Genomic DNA, 13,322 nt, shown 5'->3' with positions numbered 1-13,322 from the left:
TGATGCTTCATGTTCGAGAATATTGATTCGCGAGTTTGCATTTAAAGTTAACGATACCAAAGCATAACAGACTCGGTTAAAATTATACGCTACAGTTGTTACCATTATTTAAATATGATTTCAATTTAATTTTATTGTACTTTGTTTAATTTTTTTGTATTACAATTATTATTAATGACATTTTCTGTGCTTGTCTATGCATTTTGCTGTTTTGCCAGTTTATTCATTTAATTTTGTTAGATAGCTTTTTACGTGCATCCGCTTTGACAGAAAAACAAAAATTGCTCTTTTGTAGAAACGTAGTAACATAATTTTTTGCATATACATGCAGACTGAATCGTATTTATTCAAACATGTGAAACAAAAACTATCTATTTTTATATGAAAAAATATTCTGATTTTAATTAATTTTTAAAAAATTCTTTAAAAAAAAAACACTATAGTTAATTGAAGTCTTTCAGTAATTTTAATTCTTCATTTACTCGAAAAGTATTCTCAATTTTTCAGTTAACTTTCATCAGCGTGTTTGCCAACACAAAATAGTTTAACATAATTATACCGCGTAATTGACTGGAACAAGAAATGTAATTAAAAAAAGTTTATATTCTACGGAAAAGTTTAATACTCAAAAGTTTAACAAAATACTAAGTACGTGTTATATTACATACTAATACAAATTTAATGGAATATCGATTAAATAGGGAGTAAGGGGGTAGCGAAGCCGGAAATACGAGGGCATTAGTCTCTTAAAATTCCTATTTATTAATAAGGGTTTTATTAAATGGGAAATAAATTAAATTTTGTTAAAAAATTAATTCATCATCAGCGTGTAAGTATAATAAATCTCAATTAAAATAGTAATTTGCATTAAATTATACACGAGAGTAATCAGTAGATGTGTAATCTAAAATAAACGATACTTATCGCTGTCACTGGATTTATACACTATAGACATTTTATCGGAGCATCTATATTGTAATAAAAATAAAAATATAAATATGGTGATGATAATAATAATAATAACAATAACAGGGAGTAATATATTATTATAAAGTTAAGGTGAATAGTCGTAACTTGCGGGCCATCAGAATAAGAGAGACACCGGATAAAATTGTGTCCCCCTTGTAATAAGAGTGCGGTGAGCCCCTCCCACAAATGGAAGACAAACTTGTCCCTCGACGAGTTAAGCTTGGGCCTTTTTGGGTATAACCTACTGGAACCAGCAGCCTACTAAGGTACAGGGGGAGCCAAAAAAGAAGGTACAAAGTCATGAAGGGAGAGAGATGACTACCGCGAAATAACCGACTATTCGAGGAGGTCGCCGGTAAATAACTATAATTTCTGTTGATCCGGGTATATTTTTTGGGGTTCGTCGAGCGTGAGGAGGAGAAGGGAGCTAGGGATAAAGGGGAGGACATAATCAAACAGAGTATCAACATTTTTGCCTGGTATCAAGTATTAAAGCCATAGAGTAGAGGAGTAAGGAAAAAAAGGGACCGCGAGGGGAGGTGTAAGAAGATAAACTTTGAGTTGAGATAGAAGAGAAGGTGAAGGTAGAAGTGGAAGAGGAAGAGAAGGATTTGGAGGTTCGAGTAGGCTGCCAGTAGATTCATCGAGTTTTAGGTCCGTGGCTGACCAGAAACGGGCAAGGAGAGGGGCCGAAAGTTGTGCCGATGACTGGGTGCAACGACCCCTCCTAAGGTCAGCCACCCCGAACAATCTCTCCGAAACTTATGTACGACGGACAGATGGACAAATGTATGTATATAGAAGAATGGCGAGGGAAGAAGAAGAAGGAGGAAGAGGAGGAAGAGGAGGCGAAAAAGGAAAACAAGTAGAAGAATGGCTGGATAACTTCTCGCGGAAATTCAACGGTATAAATACAAAACGACTTTTGTTTTCTTGTTTTTCTTTGTATATTTTTATTATTATTTTTAGTGCGAGAGCAAATACGGGGGATGCTTTTTGATCACCAGGTCTAAAGATTTTACAGCGAATAAATTTTTATTACTCGCATACTAATGAAAGGTAATTGTTACTTTTTTAAATTTTTATTTGAGAATATTGAGGCTCTAGAGAAAAGTTAAAGTTTCGGTAGTGTATAAGTGGAAGAGCAAAAAAATAGTTTTAAAAGAACTTTTAGTCAATTGGTGAGAAATTGTAAATAATAAATAAGATTATAATCGCAGATGCTTTTATGAATTGATGATGATTCAGTATTCGATTGTTCTCATTGTAATTCTTAACAAGAAATAGCAATTAGTATAGACAATACCGAGAAATCAGTGTAAAGAGTTTCAATAGTGTCTGGTTGCAGACTTATAATACAGATACACCCATACCTATATTATTTGTATCTACTTTTCACATACATGGATATGAATAGAACTAATACAGAAGGAGGACAAAACACGTTCTATGGAATTTATTGATTCTGAAATCACGTGAATTGCATTTTATACATTTGATTGTGTGTAGAATTCGAAAATAGGAGGTACGTTCTTCCATATATATAGTATGGATTTACGTTGGTCGGTGTACATGTATATGAGAGCATTCGCGAGGTAGTTTAGAGGAAACTCTCGACAATACTCGAGATATTATTGTTCGGGGATTATATTTTGGCACTGAGACAAGCCGTTTTGATTTACCGGTTAGTATTTACAAAACGATAACAATGCGCACACTGGCTTACATGACTTTAGAAAATGCATATATATGTATACATATACGTTTATTTGTTGTCTATAATTTACACTTATTAGGAGGTGTGATATCGACTTTATTGCCGGTAACTTTGATATACACGGCACACAATCTGTGGGAAGAGAGTATTATATTATCATAATTTTGAGAACCAAGGACCGGAAATGAACCGCAAGAGGAGTCACATCTGGCTGAGAAGATCCTTAGTATTGTCTTTTCATCATCGAAGCTGTCAGCTTATATATTCTTTCAGTAAAGTACTTTGGTCTTTCATTTTTGATGGCACATACAATGAAACAATAAACATTCATCCGTCGGTTTTTAAACCGTCTATCAATCCACTATATATATATATATATATATATATATATATATATATATATATATATATATATATATATATATATATTTTTTTTTTTTTATGGTTTGTGGTAAAGTAGCTATGAACAAAACACTGTTGTGATTGATGTTGATATTATAGTTTAGGAATCATTATCCAGAGATTATGATACATGATCATTAACTCTTTAGTGTCAACATTCAACCATACCTTTTCAAAATAATAAAGATTATGACTCATTTATAAACTTATTACACAATAATCAGATATAAGGTATTTAATTAATGTATTTTGTGTAAATACTGAAGATAAAAATGATGACAGAGCTTTTGTTTTCATTTTCGGCTTACTTTTATTTAAATGTTACATTGTATTTAGACATATTTGCACATACTTAAGAGCGAGGTGCAACGGGTATAAATACTTATGTGAACGTTATATTAAATTAAATGTATAGTATACAACATATAGTGACTATACTTATTTTTATTTAGAGAGTTTGAGTTGAGAGCTGTTGGCTTAAGACTTTTGGTATATGATGTCTCTTGCAATATCTACCGACATTGGTATTTGCCTCCCCCTTTGCTCCTTGCACCGAAAACTTAAACCGGCCAACCGGTTTCACATCACGCGTCTCTATTTATTGCACAGTGCGTACATCGAATGCACCCAGCCGGTATTAAGTGAACGTAGTGGGCCTGTTTGCTGTACGTATAAATATATACAGTGAGCTCAGCGTTCGTTGAGATAGGAGTATTTTCACCGTGGCAACCCATCTCTCGGCGATTGAACCATGCGGATATAATGCGATTTTTTGTGTAATCTTGTCGTACAATCAACGATAATCGTTTTTGAAAGTAGAGAATAAATAATAAATGAAAGTATACTGGAAATCGGATTTATTTTTAGTTTTTTATTTTTTAATTGCGATTTGATAATATAGCACTTTAAATTTTATCTCGATTAGCTTTTATTTTTAATTTATACGGCTAATCAAAAATTATTTCAAAATCAAAAGTAGTAATTTATTTAATTTTTCAAACAATACATAACTTTAAATTATAAATATATTAAAACAGTTGTGTTTTAAAATTAACTGTATGCACAATTGCATGTAAGTTACAGATTCAATTTTAAAAGCGCTAAGAAATTATTGTTATACCAAAAAGACGTGTAATTACGCAGACTGTATTGGCAATGAGGACGTGAATTTTCATAAACGATGAAAAAAATTCAAAACGAAGAACGTTTAACGGAAAAAAAAAAAAAAAAAAAAAAAAAATTGAAAACGAAGTATCATGTTGTATATATAATTAAATTTAAATATTATTTCTACTTGAATTAAAACTTTTAGAGAAAGCTGTAAATTATTTCAAATTGAAAAGTTTTAAAAACAAAAAATATTTTTATGATTTTTCACACGGCATCAAACATTTTAAACCTACTAAAAAAGTGAAAATTATTTATATTTTCGATTTAATTAAAATTTATTTCTTTGAGTATACATAAAAAAAAAGTATCTTAGATAAGTGGACTACCGGTGGATCAATAAATAAAAATATATGAGAAATAAAAGTCACATTTTACAGTTAAATATAAAATTTATAGAAGGAAATAAAAATTGAAGACAGTCGAGTCTATTAAAATGAAAGAGAAATCGGATATCATTAGTGTATAGACATACACAGTCAGATTAAAATGAAATATAAAAGAAAAAGACGACAATTATGTACGAGTTTCTGCGCTGGTTGACGTATAAAAACTCACAAGCAAAGATGGGATACCGACGAATGAGAGACTGACGATATAACAAGAGAAAAATGGTCAAATCAATCCTTGTTCCTATGTGCTTCTTCCAGATTTGGTTGAAAAAAACTTAAAAAATAGGATTAAAAATAAAAAAGATTTCTAAAACAAAAAACTCAACTGTTTTTGTGGGGCTCTGGAAAAGGATAAGAAAGAAAGGAAATGAGAGAAAGGTTTGCCGGGTTATAAAAAATAAAAGAGCCAAACGTACAACCGAACGAAACACGAAACCTCGGCAAAAGTTGGAACAAATGAGTAGAAAGAACCCGAAAGTATTCTATCCGTTGGACAGGGGAGTCAGTGGAGGCGGATGCGGAATTCGTTCGCGATAATTTCACGGAAATAGCATTACATCTAATCGCACGAAACCAATTCTTTTCCAGCAAATATTTTTATCAGTTTCGGCAAACATTGTGTTTACTTTCCTCTGAGGACGCCGCTGATTCGCGTACAGAAACAACTATTATGTCTGATTAATGAGCATGTGTGTGATATAATACAATACTAAGGTCCAATTTCCCAGCTTGAGGCTCGCCAATTTGTTAAAATTGTGCCGGAGATACACTCAAGGGGCTACTGCTTAAGGAATTATTCGGAGGACCAGTAGCGTGATTATTATTTCAAAAAAAAAAATATAAAATACCGGATGTGCGTGTGAACACAAAACTTGTGTGAGAAATCTTATGTTTATATATATATATATATATATATATATATATATATATATATATATATATATATATATATATATATAATAATTTTTTTTGTCTACTATTTTTCGGGCTTTTGTTTTTTACGTCTCTTATTTCCTTTTATTTCAGACTTGTTAATTTTTTTCCGAGACACTCTACTCGTTCCGTTTGGCATTAGTTTAAATTGTTTTCGCTACAATTATACTCTACGCTGTTCATGTTATACTTCTCAGAAACTTTACCCACTTCCGAGTAACTTGAATTTCCTTCATTCGATTAGCTCGTTCTGTCTGAAATTTTCTCGCTCAACTATTATCTAGGTGCGAACAAGTCTCTCATCGCCGACGCTATTTTTTTTATTAATGACTATATATAATACACTGTAAAAATTTTTTCGTCATTGTGTAAATCAAACAAATATCCTATTTATTAAAAGATATTAAATTTTTGTAATATGAGTTCAATCAATAATTTAAGAGCCATACAAATTTTAATAACTAATTTTTTTTTTTTAATGAAAATTGAATAAGAATTTAATAAAGTAAAAATAATTAAAAAAGTAGTTAAATCATATCAAAAGGTAAGTTAACTTAGTAAATTTCGTAAAAGTTTCAATATATTTTAAAGTAGAAAAAGTGGACTAAGAAGCTATTGAGAAGATGAGACTCTCATCATCGTGGAAAATGTACCACAAGTGCAACTTGAGTTTTCCTTTACTCAGTGTGCTTACTACTATACGATACTTCGAAGACGTTACCGCACCATAAACGTTCAAGTTAACTCTTCTTGGTATACATACACACAATGCCGGTATAAATTCTCTTTACACTGTCTGTATGTATACCAAAGCGTAGCACAACTTTTATAAATACACCGAAAATACCTTCTGTAAAGAAAATATTATTTAATTAGCTAGGTACTTATTTATTCAACGATTGGTCTAAATCATATCGTCTTAGTTAATATGCATCATAAGTTTTAATGTGATGAATTATATTATTTGTTGATTATCTCAATAATAATATTAGTGTGATAAGTTTGATAAAGTTGGGTACAGAGAAAATCCTTACTATATAGAACTAACACAGAGAGTTATATTGAACGTTGTTACGCTAGAAACTCTTCTGAAAACTTGGGTAACTGCTTTCAGGTTCATACTGGTGTATGCACAGACATATTCATTCATATATGTAGTTAAAAAAGACATTTTTAAAAATTATTTTTTTCCACTTTTTGATTCCGAAAATTAACGAAAATATCGGAAAGCAATATTTCATAGAATTGTAGCGACTATGGCGCCAAAAATCAATGGTTCTGTGTCAACACACGTGATATAGTTGATCACTAAGCTTTACTCCCAATGCCATGTCTCTATATCTAATTATCTACATTCCCAGTATAATACAGTCAATACATTCAAATTAACCCTTCTATACAAACGTGTCATTTGTGAATGTACGCAAAGCACACCGTGTTACGACAATAGCGAAAATACGGTTGAGTTATGCTCGGATACTGTGGATTAATATTGCCTAGTGGAGTACAATAATCCGTGTACATCAGTTTATTTATTAAAATTGAAGTTAACTGGATACTTAAAAGTCTCAATCTACTGATATCTAAATATTTATAGGAAATTAATTATTTAATTAATATCACCATACCATGTTGTTGGTCGTTAAATTACTGAAAATTTTAGCCTTTGATGAAAAAGCTGGAAATATGTACTGGATAATGAAATTTTGTTTTTTAATTCAAAAACGGAATTTCAGCTATCTAAAATAAATTTACTGTTAATAACAATATCAAAGAGTTTGTGTTGTTATGTATTATTAATAAATTTGTACTCGCTGATATTACAATAATTAAATGTACTTCAAAGTGCAGAATTATCTAGTCATATTTTCGACGCAATTTCAATTTCATTTATAACGCTTTTACATGATTGAATATAAATTTATAAAATTGAAAGCACGTCAGTTTTAATTAATAAAAAAATTATTAAAAAGTATCGAATTGTTATTGTTTTAAATTTCCATTTTATTATTTATTATCGCTCGAGTATTTTCGTGATTTATATATACACACCAGTGACATTTTAAATTGCCGTAAAGTATGACAAAACAATTCCAAATATAGATTTTAGTAAATAAATACAATTGTCTGTTTTAGCTTCCTGATGTTTTGATAAATAAAAATTTAACAATCAGTCTAAAAAAAAAATATAATATTTATGTTTTATATTTAAAAAAAAAATTCAGCACTAAAATAATTGAAAAAAATCAAACTAAATAATATAAACAGCGCAATAAATATCCGCGTATTAATTCACCGGGTAATAAATAAATCAATAAATTAAAAGTAATGCCTTTAATTCTATGGATATTCAGAGTACTCATGAGGTATATCGCTGAAAGTTTTAGTTGGTGATATAATTCACGATATATCGCGATGCTACGCCAAATTTCGAGATAACACAGAGACCATTTGGTATACTTTCTACCCATATCACTATTGTATTTTATGTCAATGAAGCATTATACAATAAAATATAATTCCCTCCGGTGTATTACTGTCCTCGTCTTTCTGTGGCACTCTGCTGCAAAGCTCTACTCTTTTTACTCTACTACGGAGCTGAGTTACATACCACACTTTATTCGAAAGCGAGAAACAATTTGCATGATATCTTAATAAATATATTTATACACAAATATAAATATATAAATATATATGTATTACTTACTCATGTTAATTCTTCAGCAGGTCATACAGAAATATGTAAGCTTACGAAACAATAATAGTGACAACAACAACACTAAGATTATGATTACGATAAAATAACAATTCTTATGTATTGTACACTTGTGTCGCCATTAAATATAGATGACTAACATAATATAATGTGAAAGTTGTAACACACTTTTATATTGTCTAAATAATGATGATTTAAATAAGATGTTAAGTGTTATTCTTAAGCTATACAATATGTATTATATGTAAGCGTACGAATAAGATTTTTAAAATAATGGCCATGACCTCCAAAATAAAATGCATGTTGATTTATTATATTTGAGAGTGCATTGAATGCTAAACTTTATACATTTATTTATATGGACGTAAAAATTACTTCTTATTGTTTTCAAGTTTATATTTCAATTTAATAATGATAGTTTTCATGCAAGAGAGAGTTTGGTTTTGTTAATTAAGTGGACACCTGAAACATCATTTTGACACATGATTTTCAGTAAATTATTTTCATCTATAGAATTAATTAAATTGAAAATTAAATGAGACTATTGTATCACGAGTAATTGTGAAATTGAATGCTACAATGAAACTATAAAAAAAAAAAAAAAAAAAACCGTAAATTTTAATTGATCATTACTCTGATTTGTATTTGGTTAAAGTATCATATAACTCGAACCGCAAGTTATTAAAATTATTTTTTTAGATGAGAATTTAATTACTTTTAAATTTAAATACATATACATTATTTGGTTTAAAGCGCGCTAACTATTATTAAAGAAACGTGAAATAAAATAATTGGAGCAAAAAATAATTATCAAAAATTAAATTACAATTTCACATTTGTAAAACAAACGAGAAACGGATCTGAAATATAAGCTGGGAGGTAAATAATATTTAATTTACGAAAAAATATATTAAATTTGTTTGCATTTTTTACGCCACACTCACATGGAGTAATTAATGGAAACACGTCTAGTTTTATCTTGTGAATAATACTTGTGCTAAAAATTCAACGCGCGAATATGTAACAATGCGCACTTTGACTAATTATCAAACAACATTAAAAGTCTACCTTTTATATCACGGAATTTCTTATAATTGGTAATTTTATTAATGTTAGTTTTTAATTTTTTAATATCATTAAACGAGATATCAGTTTTTTATTTTTAAAAGAGACAATCTCTTTAAAATAAAGTAACTAAGCTTATTTAAAGTTTTATAATTGTAATTATAGCTTAAAGCTTCTATTCTCCTCTTAAATAATTACAATGATTTTTCTTTAAGTAAAGTTCCGAAGTACAAATTAAAAATTCGTTATACAGTTTATAATTATCAAATAAAAATAATTTACTTATATAATATAAATTCTTGCATAGTGAAGAGCTCTCAGTAAACAAAGTTAAACTGAACAATAAAATTAGTCCTGTAAAAAATCATGAATAATGTTAATAAATGTAAAAAGCACAACTTTGAAATATTAAAATGAAAAAGTTTGCTGATTCAATAATTCTTTAAAACAAACTTCCACGTGGTTACATTAACAGTAGAGGTCGCTCAATCCCTTCTAGTAAATTCGGTTCTTCACCGGCGAGTTCTCTACATAGCAGCGAGCGTCTCTTGCGTCTCTTTTCCCTTCTTGCAAACACACATTACTTTATAACTCTCTTTCTCCGTTCTAGTGTGTTCCTTGTCGCGACCTACTTCCTGCAAATGCACAAATTAAATGCATCGCTCTTGCCACACTCACCCGAGCGGGCTATCAGTTATTTAGGTGCTCATGAAAGCTTCCATTTACATAGACAACACACAGTCATGGTGTCGTCGTTGCTACGCTCGCAGTCGTCAAATTTTTAAATTATTTATTATTTTTTCATTTAATTCTACTTTATTTATATACAAGGACACACAACACATCGAGATATCTGCATTAAACCAACTTTTACTGCAACAGCAACTACGACTACTGATTACTCGCCCACTATTTCTATTTATCACTCTACATATGTACTAAATATAATTATTAACTCTCATTGTACGCAATTAATCTCTTGCAAAAAAAAAATAAAATATATTTATTTTTTTTTAATCAATTTATTTTGACGAAAATTATTTTTCGTACATTTAAAAATAAAATACCTAAGATTAATTATTATTCGTTGGGATTTATTGATACAATTAAAAGTATAATAATGTTAGCGTGTGACAAAAATATAAATTAATTAAACATTTTGGAAGCGATAAATTAAAAGTAATGTAATGATAAACTTTTGGGAGTCATTCTCTTTGGGGTCGTTGCAACCGTACTGGTTAGACAATGACCATTTAATCGACGAGGTCAGCGGAATAGAATAATGTGAATTCACCCCGTCATTAATACCACAACGAAATCGCCCAAATTCACGAGTAACAATGAAAATACACTACATACATTCTGTAGTATATTTATTAAGTATATATTTGTCTATATCGATAGTGTTTAAATATATATCTTTGTACGTAATACGAAAATGTTGCTAATCGTTTTGTGAAGTAGTGTAAGATCGAATTCATGTGATATATTTTCCATTTAAATTACAGATGCATAAGGTAAACTGCATATCCTATATAAGAATAGACGCATTGACTTCGTGAACTCGAGCATCTTCTTTTCATTTTATTTGCATTTTCTTTGTACATTACTCTACTTTCTTTAAATAACTTTTATTTGTTATGATAATTTTTCACGTTTTAAATGTTGATAATCCATGAATAGAAAAGATAATATTTATTTAAAATAATTGTTTATTAAATTGAAATTTCTTTATTTAAATTCACTTCTAAGACTTTGATTTGTTCTAAATATATTTGGATTCGATTAGCGGAAGCCATGATAATTTCCTCAAAAAAGCTCTCGCAGTCTGGCTTCTCCAAGTTGGGTGCTAATTTCAATCCATGTTATATAATCATTGATATTATAACCAAACCCTTACTTGTTGTTATTATTATTATTATTATTATTATTATTATTCTTATTATTATTATTATTATTATTATTATTATTATTATTATTATTATTATTATTATTATTATTATTATTATTATTTCTTAGACTTGAGTTCGGTAAACTAGCAAATAAAACTGCTGAAAGTAAAGTCCAATAAATTTTTTCCCACAGAAAATCGGCAACAGCAAGAACAAAAAAAGTAACTATAGAAGAGTCGTTCAACAATGACATTGTTCTAAATCTCCATGAAAGACGTTGGTCATTCATCGCGCACACAATAAAAGCTTTGGCACATTGCTCAAGTCTGGGGAAAAAAATAGCAAAACAAAGAGTAATAATCGAGACAAGAGGAAGATGAAAAAATGAAAAAAGAATTAGTGACTCTGGTTAGTCGAGAATCAGTAATAGTGGTGGCGCCAAAGTAAAGCGGAATTGGGCGCACAGTACGCTGGAATAAGTACATTTAGTGTAGCAGCAGCATAGAAGCGAGCTGGAGAGCATATTTGAGGTCTCAGACGAGCGATTGTAGACTCGTTAGTTGCAACAGCCTCGTCTACAGCTTCATAGTATTATAACCCACAGAATTTATGCTGTATAGACGGCAAGGCAGGTCAACAGAGAATACGATGCAAGTGCCAACACGTACACGTACATCAATATCAACACCAACCGCATCAGCCTCAGCCCCGATAGCAGCTTCAATAGTAGCGGTAGCAGCGCAAGAGATGCAGGGGAAGTACCAGTTAGCGAACAGACGCGAGAGTCGACGAGAGAACCAGAGAAGAGCTTGATGCACTATAGCTCCAGCGTGTAAGTTTGCCAGTACGGTGTACAGTAGGGGCAATAGAGGGCAACGCACTCAGTCAGCCTTGGCATGAATTGAGTCTAGCAATGCACAACTCAAGTTAGTGAAAACGTCAGACACGCTCTGGAATATGATTTCTGACACTACGCCGGCTGCTCTTGCTAGTCTACTACTACTCTACTATCGTATCTTCTACTACATGCTAGCAAATTACGTACACGATAGACAATTCTTGCTACTGTATGAGTGCAACAATCTCAATTCATTAGCTACTGAAAACAATTTTCTGTTTCTTCTTTTCATTTTTTATACTTTACTTTCGTACTTTTACACTCGCCTCCGTATCCTCATTTCTTTACGCCCTATATCGCTTGTATTACTATTGATATTTTTATTATTATTGTTAGCGTTATATTATTTGTCCTATTTTAGTTCTTCATGTTATTTTATTCACTCCAGTTCAACGTTTATATTCCTATTGTACTTTCATTTATTTGCTTGATTTTTCCTCCAGGCTTGCGAAACATTTTTCTTTTATACACTACCGCTATTGACCTTATTTTTCTGCCACTGAACATGTACAAATTTTTTTTTTTCTTCTATTTACCGAGAATTTTAGGTGCGAATTGCACAGTATCGTTTCAAGTATTCATTGAGGTAAGATTGAATTTTTTCCAATCAGGCTTTCAATTTATTTTATATCTAGAATACTTTTTATACTCAATTTTGTTATTATTTTCCGAGATAGTATGAGTTTTAATTGAGGTTTTATTAAGGATGAGTTTTCATTCAATCGTTTATTTTGTTCTGATTTTTATTTTTAATTTTTTTTTTTTCAGCAAAAGTTTTCAATGCACGAAATGCATTTAGTTTATTGCGAATAATTTTATATTAATTATTAAAAATATTTTGAAAGTGTAAATTAAATTAGTCGATTAATTAAGAACTTTTGAAACATTATACTATAGTTTTCATTAACTTTATATATCCAGGGTATTTCAATAAATAAAAAGCTTGAAATTTTTCGTATAAATTATTTTTCAATTTTCATCGGATATCATTTATGAGATTTTAAAAACTTATGGGTTTATCGTGTACTAAAATCTTGGCACCCTGTCAATTTATTCTATAAATTAATGTATATAGATAGGAAAATCTGTCGCTTTCTTCATCGATTTCCTCAAGATGAACAGTAGTTACATCTTACACTAAAACTGATTCTGTCAAGTGTAACTCTTAAAA

At 30.1% G+C, this 13,322-nt stretch overlaps 1 protein-coding gene and 1 long non-coding RNA gene across 2 annotated transcripts in view; one reads left to right on the top strand and one right to left on the bottom strand.

The window, feature by feature from the left end:
- The window catches only part of LOC141529865 (uncharacterized), a 117,557-nt gene that overhangs the window by 15,682 nt on the left and 88,553 nt on the right, over positions 1-13,322 (bottom strand). The window lies entirely within an intron of this gene.
- LOC141529869 (uncharacterized) overlaps positions 1-13,322 on the top strand; it is a 91,230-nt gene that overhangs the window by 13,624 nt on the left and 64,284 nt on the right. The gene's annotated exons all lie outside the window — the stretch shown is intronic.

The sequence above is a fragment of the Cotesia typhae genome, unplaced genomic scaffold (genome assembly GCF_013202065.1).
Source record: "Cotesia typhae breed Kobodo isofemale line unplaced genomic scaffold, CoteBio_Ctyphae contig_48, whole genome shotgun sequence".
Taxonomy (NCBI): Eukaryota; Metazoa; Arthropoda; class Insecta; order Hymenoptera; family Braconidae; genus Cotesia; species Cotesia typhae.
Note: the sequence above shows the minus strand (reverse complement) of the source record. Positions and strands in the feature narration are given on the sequence as shown.